This window comes from Carcharhinus amblyrhynchos, chromosome 2 (genome assembly GCF_965287045.1).
Source record: "Carcharhinus amblyrhynchos chromosome 2, sCarAmb.v2.hapA, whole genome shotgun sequence".
In the NCBI taxonomy this organism is placed as follows: domain Eukaryota; kingdom Metazoa; phylum Chordata; class Chondrichthyes; order Carcharhiniformes; family Carcharhinidae; genus Carcharhinus; species Carcharhinus amblyrhynchos.
In genome coordinates this window covers 29,026,197-29,042,254 of record NC_137325.1, presented here as the reverse complement: position 1 = coordinate 29,042,254, position 16,058 = coordinate 29,026,197, and the positions used below count along the sequence as shown (strand labels likewise).

At 46.5% G+C, this 16,058-nt stretch overlaps 1 long non-coding RNA gene across 2 annotated transcripts in view; it reads right to left on the bottom strand.

Moving 5' to 3' along the window:
- Positions 1–210: 210 nt before the first annotated feature.
- The window catches only part of LOC145353314 (uncharacterized), a 55,554-nt gene continuing 39,706 nt past the window's right edge, over positions 211–16,058 (bottom strand). Inside the window, exons 2-4 of one of the 2 annotated variants that reach the window (XR_013888679.1) lie at positions 3,890–4,065; positions 1,956–2,950; positions 211–492 (exon numbers count right to left, since the gene is read on the bottom strand). This is a non-coding gene — a long non-coding RNA (uncharacterized LOC145353314). The remainder of the gene's footprint in view (positions 493–1,955; positions 2,951–3,889; positions 4,066–16,058) is intronic. The other variant, XR_013888680.1, reaches the window with a different exon arrangement.

Below are 16,058 nucleotides of genomic sequence, written 5' to 3'. Positions count from 1 at the left end.
CTTTCTTTAACGATATGTAGAAAGTGCCAAAGGGGATACATTTATCACAACTAGAATTATCTCAGTGCAATTAAATACTAACTTGATTTGAGAGTGTGCAATCCTAAATAGTTAACACAAAACAAAATTTGAAACAAAATGCGAAGGGTAATATATTAATCAATGGCGTTAGGAGTTTCCCGTTTTACACCATAGGAATTGCTTGTCACTCGGTGACAAGCACATATGTGAAATAACCAAGAGCCTTGTTTTCTTCTCTCCTCTCCTTAAAATATTGGATCAGAAATTGGTTCTGGCTCGTTATTGGATACATAACCAATGGCACACAGTCCAGATGCAATACCCCCAATGCGCACCTCAAATTGGTCCTCACATCTCATTTCAATCATTAGGTTGAGCTGTTTGGTGCATCTCAAGGCAATGTGCCATTTCCAACACATCAATTTTGGGCTTCTTGACTTGCCAGCAGAAATCCACAGGTGAATCCTGGAGCTATGAATTGGGGGAGGGGGGAGGACAAGCAGAGAAAGGTCAGCATAAGGCTAGCAGGCATCTTGCACTTTCTGACGCTACAGAGAACCACAGAATCATAGCATCCCTACTGTGCAGAAGAAGGCCATTTGGTTCACCAACCCTGCACCAACAACAATCCCACTCAGGCCCTTACCCCATAGCTCCACATATTTTCCCTGCCATTCCCCCCAACATTAGCATGGCCAATTTAGCATGGCCAATCCACCTAACTCACACACCTTTGGACCATGTCAAGAAACCGGAGCAACCAGAGGAAACCCATGCAAACTCGGGGAGAATGTGCAAACTCCACATAGAGACCCAAGGCCAAAATTGCACCAGGTCCCTGGCGCTTTGAGACAGCAGTGCTAACCACTATGCCACCACACCACACCTATGAAAGCCTGTCAGGAAAAAGACAACTCTTTTGGTGGTAGCTGTCTGTTCAGGCACTTCCAAACTGAACTGGGTCTGGTCCAGTGTCTAATCTGTTCCTAATCGATCTAGTTTCTCGACGTAATCCTGAAATAGGCCATAGGCTTCTCGTTGGCATACGCTGGGGGCCAAAAACTATTCTAGGCAGTTGTTCTAGACACATGGGCGATGACCTAACCCAATATCAGATTGGCATCTTTGGGTCGCAGGCCACTGGCCCTCATATTGGTTCCCCCTCACACCTATTTTAAAGCTGTAAAGTGGGCACCATATAGTACAATTTCTGTCCCATTTTTGTCTTTTTCAGATGCATTTCCACATGTACTAGTCATAAGACCATACGATATAGGAGAGGAATTCAGCCATTCGGCCCATCGAGTCTGAGCCACGATTCAATTATGGCTGCTGGCTCCAACGCTAAACAAGTGGTCATTATTCACATTTGAATATATGTATACAGAGCCATCACGATCATGCCTGGTCTTGTTTCAGTGTTACATCCGCATAAGCACACATCCAGCATGGACTGTTGGATAGGGATCAGGAACATGAACAGAAGTCCTGGCAGATCAAGCCCTTTTTCTAACACAGGGGATACTGATTATCCCACTGGCCAAGTCCACCACCCCATCTGCAGTCAAATGGCTCAGTGCAGACTGTGGGTCAAAACCGGGACTTTTTGCATTGTTGGTAAGCTTCTAATTAATTGTTCCCTAAAGCTACTGAACTGGCATGGTGGCACAATGGTTAGTATGGCTACCTCATAGCGCCAGGGACCCGGGCTCAATTCTGGCCTCGAGTCACTGTCTGTGTAGAGTTTGTACATTCTCCCCATGTCTGCGTGGGTTTCCTCCGCATGCTCCGGTTTCCTCCCACAGTCTGAAAGATGTACTGGTTAGGTGCATTGACCCAAACAGACGCCATAGTGTGGCAACTAGGGGAATTTCACAGTAACTTTATTGCAGTGTTAACGTAAGCCTTACTTGTGACTAATAAATAAGCTTTACCTTAAAATGCAATCTTGGGTTTGAAAAGATTTTCTTGAGGCTACTGGGATGTTAAACCTCTGTTCGAAGCATCTGACTTGTTGACCTGAGGTATTGCTGTCATGTTTTGAGGTTATTGTTGAGTCCCATATGGATTGAAAGTATGAGCTCGCGCTTCTGTTTGCTGCAAATAGTCTGGTGTAATCTGAGCTTCCTTCTGAAGGAGTCAGAGGTCACACATAATATGCAGGCCCATGGCAATTAAGCAATAAAAGTGATGAAGTTGCAGTTTCTTCCCTTACCCTGAGCCTTTTACAGCTGGTTACCTACAAGTTCCAAAAAACAGCTGAGGGACTTGAAAAATTCATGTCACCTCTTGTCTATTGAAATAAAAAACAGTTGGAAATCTCCAGTTTTCATTCCAGTGTTGGTTCAAGAAAAATCAGTCTTGCAAAGGAGAATCACAAATGTGGAAACTAAATGGTGTTGAAATTGAACCCACGTTGTTGGCATCACTCTGCATCACAAACCAGCCTTCCAGCCAACTGAACTAAACTGCCATGCGTACCAACTGGAACAAGAACAACAAAAACTTGCATTTATATGGCATCTTTAACATATTAAAATGTTTGCTTTACAAGGGCAATTGCCAAGCAAAATTTAACATTGAGCCACACAACGGAACAGGATAGGTGGGCAAAAGCTTGGAAGGGTCACACAGAAAGGTTTTAAGGAGAGTCTTAAATGAGGAAAGTGAGGCAGAGAGGGAATTCATGGATTTGGGACCTATAAACGGTCAAAGGCATGGCAGCCAATGGTGGAGCAATCAGAATTGGGGCTGCCTAAGAGATCGGAACTGGAGGAATGCACTGTTCCCGGTTTGCTGTGTTACTGGAAGAGGCTATGGAGCAATGGAGGGGTTGGAAAACACTCATCAAAATACTTATTTTCCAGTCACTTGCTGCAGTGATCTCCTCTCATGCTGGAGACCCATTCAAACAATCCTCTGCTGCAATCTGGAAAGAGAAAAAAGTAAATCAGAGTTTGTCATACTTACAACATAAAGCTTGCTTTGTAATACTTCGAATGAAATAGGTGACTGTTCTGATGGGCTGAAAATCTGTTTCTTCCTTACCTAATATTGGCAACTGTGATCAAGAGCAACTTTACTTCACTTGGAAGTGAAACAGGAGAACTTGCATTTATATAACACCTTTCCTTTCCCCAAAAGCACTGTTCAGCCAATAACGTACCTTTGAATTGTAGTCATTTATGTAATATACTATAAGCAACAGTCAATATATGCAGAGCGAGGACCTAGAAACAGGAATGGTCTAATAGTCAGGTCATCTGTTTTTGCTGTACTGGTGTTGGGTGAGGCATTGTTATTCAAGGAAACTCCTCTACCCTTCTTCCAATAGTGCCATGTGCACTGTTTAACATCCACCTGAGAGGACCTCTTATTACCATCTCATCTGAAGGACAGCAACCCCGTGCAGCCCTCCCTCTGTAATGCATTGGAATGTCAGCCTAGACCTTGTACCCATGTGCCCACGTTGAAATTTGAACTCGACTTCTAACTCAAAGATGAGGACGCTGCCACTAAGCCATACCTAACAATTGAGTGTAAGTGGTCCCCTCAAAATCAAAATTCAGGTTGCTTGGTCATGGTAAATTGCCCCTTAGTGTAGCAAGGTGGGTAGGTTAGGGGAATAGTGGGTATTTATGGGAATTGGGCTTGGGTAAGATACTCTTTCAGAGAGTCGGTGCAGACCCAATGGGCCAAATGGCCTCCTCCTGTACTGTTGGATTCTATGATTCTATGAACTGTCTTGCTACTAATATTGTTAGCATGTATGTAGAATCACTGGACTGAGTTGAGTGTGAATCAAACCACTTTGGTTATTTCCTTATCCTTACAGTAAATCCTGGTACACGGCCCTGGCTGGAAATACCTGGCTCTGACCTCCGGGAGGATTTTCTGGTCCAATCAAAGTTAAGGAACTTTTGGCTGTCTTTCCACATCTGTCATGGTGGGCCCACTGCACTGGGGCCAGAAAGAGTTGGTGTGTTTCAGATTCATCTTAAGAGTTGGCACCTATTTAATGATATCATTGGTTCTCAATTAGCTCTGTGGTAGAGTGAGAGAGAGAGAGAGAGAGATCAGTGATTGGTTGTCTAGTTTTGAATATTGCATGTGCAATTAAATAACTATTGATCGAAAGATAGTTGGAAACGGATACCACAGAATAACTTTTTTGCCTTCAAATAGTTCACAGGAAAACAGCGCATTTATTCTGAAACTTTGCCAGCAGAATTCACTTGGCAAAATCGAACAAACTTACTAAAGCGGTAAGCAGAGAAACCTGAACAAAATTTAACATTCCAACCTTGGCAAAATTCTTAGCGGGGGGCGTGGGGGAGAAGAAAAGAATATTGCAAGTAATCCTTTCATGGGTTAGATTACCATATTCCCACCATCTGTTAGTCTCACATGTTAGTCATTCGCCAGCCACACGCTTTCAAGCTGTCTCTGTACACAACTCCCCTCCAGGTATTTTGTGTAGATCCACAAGAGAAACATTCTGTATTGTCATAAGATACACATTTTAAATAAGAGTGTCTTTGAGTATGGTGCTGGGACTTGACAGATTGTACAAGGACATCTGCTGTAATTATGGGGCAAAAAAAAAGAACTTTTCATCACCTTATAAGGAAAGCGAAGTTAGACTGATGAACTGAAGAAGGCAGGTAAAGTGTCAACCCCTAGTTGCAGCACTTTGCTGTGATGACTTTGTTGATTTTCATCACCTTTGTTGTAGGCAAGTTCAGACAAAGTTGGCAGAAAGGATTTCTACAGCCTGGGCGAGGTATAAATAAGTACAAATCCTTCATAACAGTCTGCTCTCAGGCCCAGTGCAAGAGCAATGAGTTCCTTTTAACAAAATTTAGATCTGAATTCATTGGTGATGTCAGGAAGAGCTATATAATCTTGCTTGGCAATGTGTTTCCTAGTCTACGTTCAATCAGTCAAATCCACCCTATAAAGAAGACATTGCCAGCACCAGAAACAAACAATAAGATGTGGTATTCTTTCAACAGAACTGGGTGAAGGTTTTTAAAGCTTATTTATTAGTGTCACAAGTAGTTTACATTAACACCGCAATGAAATTACTGTGAAAATCCTCTATTTGCTACACTCTAGCACCCTTTCAGGTACACTGAGGGAGAACTTAGCGTGACCAAAGCATATCTTTCAGACTGTGGGAGGAAACCCACACAGATACGGGGAGAATGTACAGACTTCGTACTAACAGTGGCCCAAGTCAGGAATCGAACCTGAGTCTCTGGTGCTGTGAGGCACCCAGTGCTAACCAAACCTTGAGGAGGAGGGATTGAAAATTAATAGCAAAACTGTCAGCCACAGAGCCTGTCCAACAAACAGATGGCAGGGCAACCATGGCAAGATTAATGGTGTTCTCATATGCAACTCCTCAGGGTCGTTCAGCAGCCAGGGGAATGTGTGCAACACGAGCCCCAAACCAGCACCAATTGCCAACCTGAGGACCCCCCAGACTGGCATGAACACCCCGAATCCCTGCACCCCACCCCATCCTGCACCATGGCAGCAGCTGTCAGCCCCCCACACTGCACCTTGGAGGTTGGTGCTCAGTCGATATGACCCCATTTTTGCTCTGTTGAATTTCTATTCAAATAAAAGCAAAGTACTACAGGTGCTGACGCTGGAAATCTGGAATTTAAACAGCAAATGCCGGAAAAACTCAGCGTTAAATAATTCCTTATAAATTTTCTGCCTACTGGCATGGTGGTTAGTGACTTTAACTACACCCTTAACGATGTATTTTTCAGCTGTAGCATGTATCTTTATATTGGTTTATTGTTTATACCTTACACTCTTTCTAACTGTGTCATGTTTATGTCCTTTCATTCCCTTTCCTGACATTACCAATTCCCGTTGGGATATAATTCCATAAACAGGCCTGTCATTATCCAAGTAACAATCCTTCGCTTATGAGACCAGATAATGTTTTTAAGCATATCTATACACACACACACACACACACACACACACACACACACACACACACAGTTTTTTTTGGTGAATAGTGGGGGAAGTGGTGGAAGGATTCCTGAGCTGAGTATCATCCCATTGAAAAGCGTTATGAACACTGGGTGGTATTTTCCCAAAAAGAGGGTGTGATTTTATCACCTCGCAGGGCCCGGTGACCAGTGTGACAAGCTGGGTAACTGGCATGCGAGGCTAAAAATCCAACTTGCGCACGGCGCAAAACGGTTTCTGATCTTCCCCAGCCTTTTCCAAGTGGCACAAACTGTTTCTGGGCACAAAGCTTATTAGCATGAGATTGACTGGATTTCAATATCATTAGCGAGTTTGGCAATGGATGCTCCCCACCCACCCCCCAGCTTCCCGGGTGCTTCCCACTTCTCAGGCAAGTCACCATGTCGGCACTGCTCTTTATGAGAGTGGTTTAGGCGCTGCAGTTGTGAAGGAGAGCGAGGAGATGAGTACTACTGAGCACCAATGTCTGAGGTGTGGGGGTGGGGGGGCTGACAGCCACTGCCATAATGCGGGACAGGGTGGGGGGCTTTCCTGGTGCAGGAGTTTGGGGTGTCCGTGCCAATCTGGGGGTCCTCAGGTTGTGGGTTGGTGCTGATTTGGGGCTTGTATTGCACACATTCCCTCGGCTGTTGAACCACCCTGAGGGGTTGCATATGAAGTCGATTCCGAGTACCACTATGTCGCCACAGCTACCCTGCCATCTGTTTGCTGGACTGGCTCTGTGGCTGACAGCAGACATTGCATCCCAGGCCCCACGAACAGTAACAAAAATCAGGCCTGGCCCCAATAAAGGGAGCTCTGCAGATGTTAATATGGCTCCTTACACTGCATGACCTCTGCAGTGCTCCCTACAATGGCAACCAGTCAAATGAAAGGCACCAGGATGGGGCTTTTCCACCATTTGTCTGAACTGCATGCCATTCTTGGAAGCTACTGCACCACAAGTCCAGGTGGGTGCACACACGTCTATGCTTTAAGGGTTCCTAATGGAAACCTCCTCATTTCCACCTATCTATTCTCCATGTCCACCATAGCAAGGATGTTGTAGTGATCGGCAACCCAGTGAGGTAGCACATGGCACTGGGGATGGTGTTGGGTTGCCAGCATCCCATGGGTAGCTCAGAGGGAATGATGGGGAGGGGTGGATAACCTTGTGGACTGTCTCTCTCTCTCTCTTCTCCCCCACCTCTGTCCCCAAAGCAACAATGGATTCCACATTGGATTCAAGGCATACAACAACGCAGAGTCGCTGAGCAAAGACTGATAGCCAAGTTCTGAATACATGAGGATGGCCTCAACCGGAATCTTGGGTTCATGTCGCACTATCTGTAACCCCCACAATTTGCCTGGACTTGCAAAATCTCACTAACTGTCCTGGCTGGAGACAATACACATCTCTTTAACCTGTGATTAACCTTCTGTCCACTCACATTGTCTGTAACTTTAACACTTGATTACCTGTAAAGACTCGCATTCCAACCATTATTTTGTAAATTGAATTTGTGTCTTTATATGCCCTGTTTGTGAACAGAACTCCCGCTTACCTGATGAAAGGGCAGCGCTCCAAAAGCTAGTGGCTTTTGCTACCAAATAAACCTGTTGGACTTTAACCTGGTGTTGTGAGACTTCTTACTGTGTTGTGCACTGGAGCCAACTGATCTGCCAGTTATACTTGTAGCTGCTGTGATGGGTGAGGGAAACCGCCGCCCACACCAAGGCCAACCCAGGCTAGAGGCTGCATTAGGAGGATAAGAGGTCATCGGTCAGGGCCTGGACGCAGCCGCCCATCGGCCTGAGGGGAGGTACCAGAGGATGGTGGAAATGGCAACCTCCCCCTCTATAGGACCTGCATGCCCTTTAATGAGCTGCTAGCTGTTATGTGCCACTGCAGACCACATCTCAACAAGGAGACAGTGAGGCCTCATGGAGCTGGCACCGTGTGGGGTAGGGGGACACCTGATCCCAGTGGCTGTAAAGGTTTCAGTGTTGCTTAATTTCTATGCCACTGAATCCTTCCAGGCCTCCAGTAGAGACCTCTGTGGCATCTCCCAGTTCACTGCACATAAGCGTGTCTGTGATGTGGCAGATGTCCTGTACACCTGGACAGGCTGCTACATTTGCTTTGATGTGGGCCGGACTCAACAGGAAGCCTAGGCTACAGGCTTTGCCGCCATGTGCAGGGGTCTATCGACGGCACACACATCACCCTGCAGGTCCCATGAGATCAATTAATTGGAAAGGTTTCCACTCCCTTAATACCTAGATTTTGTGTGACCACCGGATGAATATTGTGCAGGTGTGTGCACAGCACTTGGGAAACATGCACAACAGCTCCAGCCTCCAGAACTCAGACATCCCCAGAGGCTTCTGGGATGGTTCATCAGGGACACGGGATACCTGCTGAGGTCATGGCTCGTGACACCAGTGCGAACGCTGGAGACTGAGGTGGAGATCCACTACAGTCAGGCTTACACTGCTACCCAATCCACCATGGAGCGGTGCGTCGGGCTCCTGAAGGTGTGGTTCAGCTGTCTGGACTGCTCTGGTGGTGCCCTCCAGTACAGCCCGTGAGGGACTCCCCCATCATGGTGGTCTACTGTGCACTCCACAACTTGGCTCAGCAGCGAGAAGACATCCTAGAGGAGGAGGAGGAGAACCAGGTGGACACAGCTGAAGAGGAGAAGGAGACTCAGGTGGATGTGGAGGTCGAGGAGGAGCGGGGGGATTGAGGACAGGTGGCGCAAGGGTCTAGCAGGGCAGGGCTTCATTGCCATAAGGTGCTCCCACTGGAAGCTGTGAGGTCCCACAGCTCTAATGTTCACCACTCCTCTCCCCTCTCCCGCACCCAATTTACACATTCCACTCCTAACCACTGTCCACACTCTGCCATCGGTGCCATTAGCATCACGAGGGTAATGGGCCTGTGTTGGCCATGTTGGCGAGTTACTGATCTAGGCAGGCGGTGATGCTGATTCACTATGCGACATGTGACGCAGCCCTGGTGTAACAGAAGCCTGACTCCTACCTGTTCTCTGACTGCACACCAGCGTTCGGACCCATGAGTGAGCAGGTTCTCACTAGCTAAACGTACTAGTCTCATCCTCCACAATTCTTCAACACTGTGTGTTCCCAGCAAGATCTGCACCCAACACATTGCGGCTGGAAAATCATCCCCATTTCTTCCATGGCCAACAAGTTCTGGCATTGGCATTGGACCTGAACCAGAGCTCCTGACCCAGATATAGAGGTGTTACTACTGTGGCACAAGACCCACAGAGCAACTATCGACTTGAAGCAGATTACTGTTTATGGAGGGCATCAGAAACAAACTGGATCTTGTCCTTATTTGGCATCCAGACACAACTTTTCAACACAAGTGAGACCATGAGCTGCTTTATTACACCCCATAGCCCAACCACACAGAGGTTAATTGCAGCCATTTATATACTATGCTGTCTGAGTTTGGCTAACAGCACAGGAAAGCAAACCTCATGCCTATGGCTGTGCATAGTTTAGTAGGACAGCCTGATGCCTTTACCTCTCAGACCATTGAGGGAAGACAAAATGTATGTTGTTGATGCAATATATATGTAGCATAGTGTATTTTGTGATGGCTTCAGGTATACATAGGTTATTGGCTGACATGGTGGCACAGTGGTTAGCACTGCTGCCTTACAGTGTCAGGGACCCAGGTTCAATTCCTGCCTTGGATGACTATCTGTGTTCCTCACGTTCTCCCTGTGACTGCGTGGGTTTCCTCCGGCTGCTCCGGTTTTCTCCCATAGTCCAAAGATGGTTAGGTTGATTGGCCATGTTAAGTTGTCTCTTAGCATTCCAAGATATATAGGTTAAGGGGTTTGTGGGGTAAATATGCAGAGTTATGGAGTAAGCTTGGGTAAGAATGGGTGTAGACTTGATGAGCCAAATGGCCTCCTCCTGCACTAGACTGATGTGAAACTTCATTTTTCCTGGCAGTTGAAATGGAGTTGTGTACAAATACTTCTGAAGAGAAGGTTCCTGTGTGGGTTACTTAGCTCCTTTGGTTATATCCTTGCCCCTTGCATTCAACTGGATGGCTTACTAAGAGGCCTGATGCTTTATATGGTGTTTGCTGTTGGTGCCGTTTGGTGTTCCATTGTTGACATTAAGCCATGAATTAACCAAATATGGTTTCAACATCAATGAGTTTCATAGGGATTGGAATGGTTGCCAGAGTATTGGTGGGTGGAGGGGAAAGGGTGCAGTCTGCCTTTCACTGTAGGAAGCGTACATTGCTTGATTTCAGTACAGAAAAATTCATTCTGGGCCTGAAATCCCCCACACTCACTCCAGGCCCTGAGGCACCTCACGGATCCCCCGTCTCCCCCTCCCCCCTCCAACCCCATTGTCGTCCCAGGCTCTCCATTTCACCTCGAACCCTCCCAACCAGCTCCTGCTCCTGCTTCAGGCCCTCTGACCTTGTTCTCAATCTTCATAGAATAGATGCATTGGATCTTCATATAATCCCTACAGTGCAGAAGGTGCCATTTGGCCTGCACTGACCCCCCAATCCCACCCAGCTGCTATTCCCAGGCTATTTACCCTGTTAGCCCCCCTGACACCAAGTGCCAATTTAGCAGGGCCAATCAACCTGACCAGCACATCTTTGGACTGTGTGGGGTTGGGGCGGGGGAGGGGGGGGGAATCAGAAACCCATGCAGACACGGGTAGAATGTGCAAACTCCACACAAACAAACTGGGAATTGAACCTGAGTCCATGGCACTGTGAGGCAGAAGTGCTAACCACTGTGCCACCATGTCACTCTGGGCCCCTAGGACCTGCTCTCAATCTCAGTCCAGGCTATTCAGCCCCTCTCTGAATCTCACTCCAGTCCTTCAGACCCTCAATCTCACACCGGGCCTCCAGCCCCTCTCTCAATTTCACTCTGGGCCCTCCAGCCCCTCTCTCAATCTTACTCTAGGCTCCTGGACCTTGCTGTTGATCCTGCTCCAGGCATGGGACTTGGAACTTGGAACTTGTATTTGAAACCTACTTTAGCTAGTGACCTACTGGCTGCAAATGCAGAGAGGAACCAGCCTGTGATCAGACAAGCAATGCTGCAGCACTTTTTACAGTGTAAGTCAGTTGTATGTCCAACAAGTTTGATGGGCCAAATACAGAGGGATCCGGGGCCCACAACCTGACCCACAGGTTGTGAGATGGACAAGCTTGGTCTAGGATTAGTGTTTAACCAAACTAAAGGTGAAAGTTTATGAGTGGTACACAGCATAGATACATAATTAGAAGGTATAAGCAACTTTCAGGTTCCTAACCTTATCTTAGCCTGAACTTTTAGGAATCGTGTTACATATTAAATTTAATTTCAAGTAGCTATTAGATGTCAGTGTTCATGCAACTGAGCTAAGTAAATCACAAAGTTCCAATTCTTGATCTAGGCTGAATTTGCTGATTTCATTTTGAGGAAGAGCAGGGAGGGGAGTTTCATCCCCTGCTGGAAATTCTGCATGTGTTGGGTAATTGATGTGCCCTGAGGTAGAATAGCTACACCATCTGTGAGATTGCACCCCAGGGAAGCCCAATACCATCAGCAAAGCAACAGGTATTCATAGAATCACCATAGGCCATCCAGCCCATTGAATCAGCACCAACTCTCTGACAGAGTATCTTACCCAGGCCCTCACTCCTTTTTTCCTAACCCCACGCATTTACCGTGGTTAATTATTCTAGTCTACACATCTCAGGACACTAAAGGGGCAATTTAGCATGACCAATCCACCTAATCTGCACATCTTTGGACTGTGGGAGGAAACTGGAGCACCTGGAGGAAACCCACACAGACATGAGGAGAATGTGCGAACTCCACACAGGCAGTGGCCCGAGACCGGAATTAAACCTAGGTTCCTGGCACTGTGAGGCAGCAGTGCTAACCGCTATGCCATCGTGCTGCCCAAAATGGGAGAAAATGAGTACAAAGCTCAACAGCATGGACATTGCGCCTCTGCATCAATGAGCTGACTGGTCAATAACTTGTCATTAATATGTGGGGGCATTGCCACCATCCTGCAATCAACACTCATCATACTCCATTAAATGATGGTTCGCTGCTTAGATGTGTGAAGTTTCATCAGCAATTGTTTGTGTCAGAGTGGAGTTTGTCCATCAAAATAACATAGGTTGATGGTCAGTATTATTTCGTGAAAAAAATGTGATGATTTTGGCAATCCCTTATATTTTAAAGGGGTGTGGGTGGGCTGGGGGGAGGAGGGGGGGGGCAGGGGAGTGGGGGTGTGGGTGGTGATGGAGGTTTACCCCCAGTCTCCTGTCAGTTATGTTTGGAACAAAAATGGCACAGTGTGCATGTACATCACCAACGGAATTTTCTGGCTGTTCGCGCCGGCGGGATTCTCCAGACCTGTCAGCAGCACACCCCCACTTGTGGGTTTCCTGCCAGCACTGGATGACATCAGTGGGAATTCCCAATGATAGCGACGGGACCAGAGAATCCTGCTGCTAGCAAACAACGCGCCACCTCCTGTTGGTGGGCAACACGTGGCTGTGAGGCTGGAGAATCTTGGCCCATGTTACATAGGTTCATAGGAACAGGAATGGGCCATTCAGGCTCTCCAGCCAGTTTTGCTATTCAGTTAGATCATGGCTGATTTGTACCTCAACTCCATCTACCTGCCTTATGTTTGGAGCACTTGACATCTCTGACCTACAACAAAACTCTACCAACCTCACTTTTGACATTTTCAATTGACTCACATGCACCAGTTTTTTTAGGAAAGAGAGTTTCTCCCTGCAGATGCTGCCAGACATGCTGAGTATTTCCAATATTTTCTGTTTTTTCATTTCTGATTTCTAACGTCCAAAGGATTTTACTCTTGTATCACCCCTGGGTGGGATTTGCGATGTCCCCGTTTGGTTCTGACGGCAAATATCGGAGATGCCAGCTTTGAAAAAGACAAACAAGGCATGGCCTTCAGCCATCTCTGAGATAGGCATGAATGCATTGACATGTGTAAGTAAGGGGCCTAATAGCTACTTTAGATTCCTGTTGCAATTTTGGTTTCTCCTGAGGCAGGCATAATTGCCTTTGTGAAGACCAATTTTACTCACCATGTCAATAAAAAAATCTACTAATCCTGGTTCCGAACACCTGGTTCTGCTGACCTCCTTATTGGACCTGACCTCCAGGAGCCAACCCAAATCTGCTAGGACCCCCGACAATACTCCCAACCTTCTCAATGCAGTCCTGATGCCTGTAATCTTCCGACCTGGGCTCGTACAGCGCTCCAGATTCTCCAACTGTATCCAAGAGCTTTACAATCTCGACAGCACTTTTGACTCCCAATGTATCAGAGAATCATAGAATCCTTACAGTGCAGAAGGAGGCCACTCAGCCCACTGAGTCTGACTGACCACAATCCCACCCAGACTCCATCCCCATAATCCCACGTATTTACCCTGATAATCCCCCTGATACAAAGGGGAAATTTAGCATGGCCAATTCACCTAACTCGCACATCTTTGGAGTGTGGGAGGAAACCAAAGCACACAGAGGAAAGCCACACAGACACATGGAGAACATACAAATTCTGCACAGACAGTGAACCGAGGCCGGAATCGAACCTGGGTCTTTGGTACTGTGAGGCAGCAGTGCTAACCACTGTGCCACCATGCTGCCCCAAGGCCCATGAGCTTCCTACCCTAATCCTCCACTCCCAACCTGTGGCCCAACTGTTCCTCCTCCTGACCCCCCACAGTCACTAAACTGGAACTTGGAGCACATACCAGTGCGGGCTCCTACCCAATCCCCATTGACCTTACAGTGAGGTCCATGGCCTCAAATGAGGATTCCTTAGGTCTCACTTGAGGATGAGCTGTTAACTCTACACAGATAAGTGTTCAGGAAACAGCTCTCCTGAACTTACCACTGTGCTCAAAATTTCATCTTTCACATGTTGAGACTTTTTCCCCACAGATGCTTTCTGCAGTAAATAACTCTGTATGGAAAACCGCCTGAGGGAACCACTACTAACTGCAGCTGAGCCATTTCTTGTAAGGATTAAGAATTTCTTTGCTCTATCCTAAAACTTTTCAAACAAGCTGTAGATTGGATTCTCAAAGCTTTACTCCCATTTAAAATATTCACAATTATTCCATTTTTATTGTCAACTGCTTTGTAGACAGATAACACCTGCAACTGTGGGTAGTCATGGTTGCTTTGACAGTTAGATAACAAAAGATTGCTTAATTTAGAACATAGTTCGCTCAGTCAAAAGCTTGACAATTCAATTTAAAAGTTTTCTGGGGGCTTAAGAGTCTTGTTTTTAAACTTAAAATCGAGCAAAGGGGTTGAAGATTGAGAACTGCAGGATATATGTATACTTTTGAGTGTTTGGTGAAATTATTTTTGCTGGTTCCTGGAAATTGGTATTACAAATTGACAAACACTGAAGATGAGAGACAATGGACTGGGTTCAAATCCTGCCATGGCAAATTGTGGAATTTGAATTTAAAAAAATCTGAAATTAAGAATCGACCGATGAAACTATTGTTGATTGTCAGGAAAACTCATCTGGTTCCCTAATGTCCTTGAGGGAAGGAAATCCGCTGTCCTTATTTGGTCTGGCATACATGTAACTCCAGAGCCACAGCAATGTGGTTGACTCTCAACTGCCTTCAGGCAACTTGGGTGGGCAATAAATGCTGGCCAGCCAGCGATGCCCATGTCTCACGAATGAATAAAAAAATGTTCTAGATAGAAGGTGCAGCGCCTGAGCAATGGTTTTACCTACTGGTTCAAAGGTCCTAGGGGAGAAGGCTGATAGCTCCTGCTGCTTGATAGATCTCCTGGATCTTGCCCACCTACCCTCCCTCCTACCCACAAGGCTGCTAAACTATATTGTCCGATTCGATGAAGCCCCAGGACATACATTTCAAGATTCTGCCCATACACCCAGATAACAGGACTATCTCCTATCTTCAAAGAACTCAAGATTGAATCCCCATTGCTCCCTGATTCCACTAGCATCCTCAATAAGCCAAGACTGGGTTGAAGTCAGGAGGCAGGTTCAATTCTAGGTTTAGAACCTGCCTGTGTGGCTGGGGGTTGAAGTCTTCATTGATGTAGAGACAGGTCTGCCATCCAATTGGGCAGACCCAAGTCAGGAACAGAGGTTGACTGATTCCAGAAAGACCAGTCTTGGCCACCATCTTTGTTGGAAAAGTCAAAGTTGTGTTGGAAGACATAGAGGTTGCCAACAATTGTTGATGCAGTTCAGAGTGTGAATGCTGACCTTCATCATTTTTTTCTCCTCATTGTCCGATATGTGAATTTCCCTATGAAAGATGGCCCAGCATGGGAGTCCTTAGGAAATAGTCAAATCATTGTAGAATTCTTGGAGCCTTTACTCTACTGCCTCACAAGAATACAGATGACCCTATCTGTCTCTGCGCAACACCACCCCCGATCCGCATGGGTCTGTGGTTACTTGTGTGCAGCTCCAGCTTGTTTAAGCAGAGTGCTGGAATGAGTGCAGCAGCCCTCCACATATCTCTTTGACATGAAGTGCCTCTCCCAGTAGCCCTATGTGACCATGTTTTAGACATGACGGCACTGACTGTGCAATGCCCTGGGCACTTGTAACTTCACTGTATCCTAATGGAATTGAACATCTCAAGGTGGTCTGTCACCCAATAACTTTCCCACACAGCAGGAAGGGACCCATGGCATGATGACCTGTACGCATGAACAGTGAAGTAACGAAGCCATCACATGAGCCATTCATCACTTTTAAGGAACCCAGAGATCACAACCCTGGAAATGCCAAGACAGTACTATAGTCACCATGAAGCAACCAGGCACACTGACTTCTGTATTTCCTACACTCCAATGGCAGAATGTCACAGACAGGGTGGCATGGTGGCACAATGGTTAGCACTTCTGCCTCACACGGCCATGGACCCAGGTTCAATTCCGGTCTTGGGTGACTGTGTGTGTGGAGTTTGCCCGTTC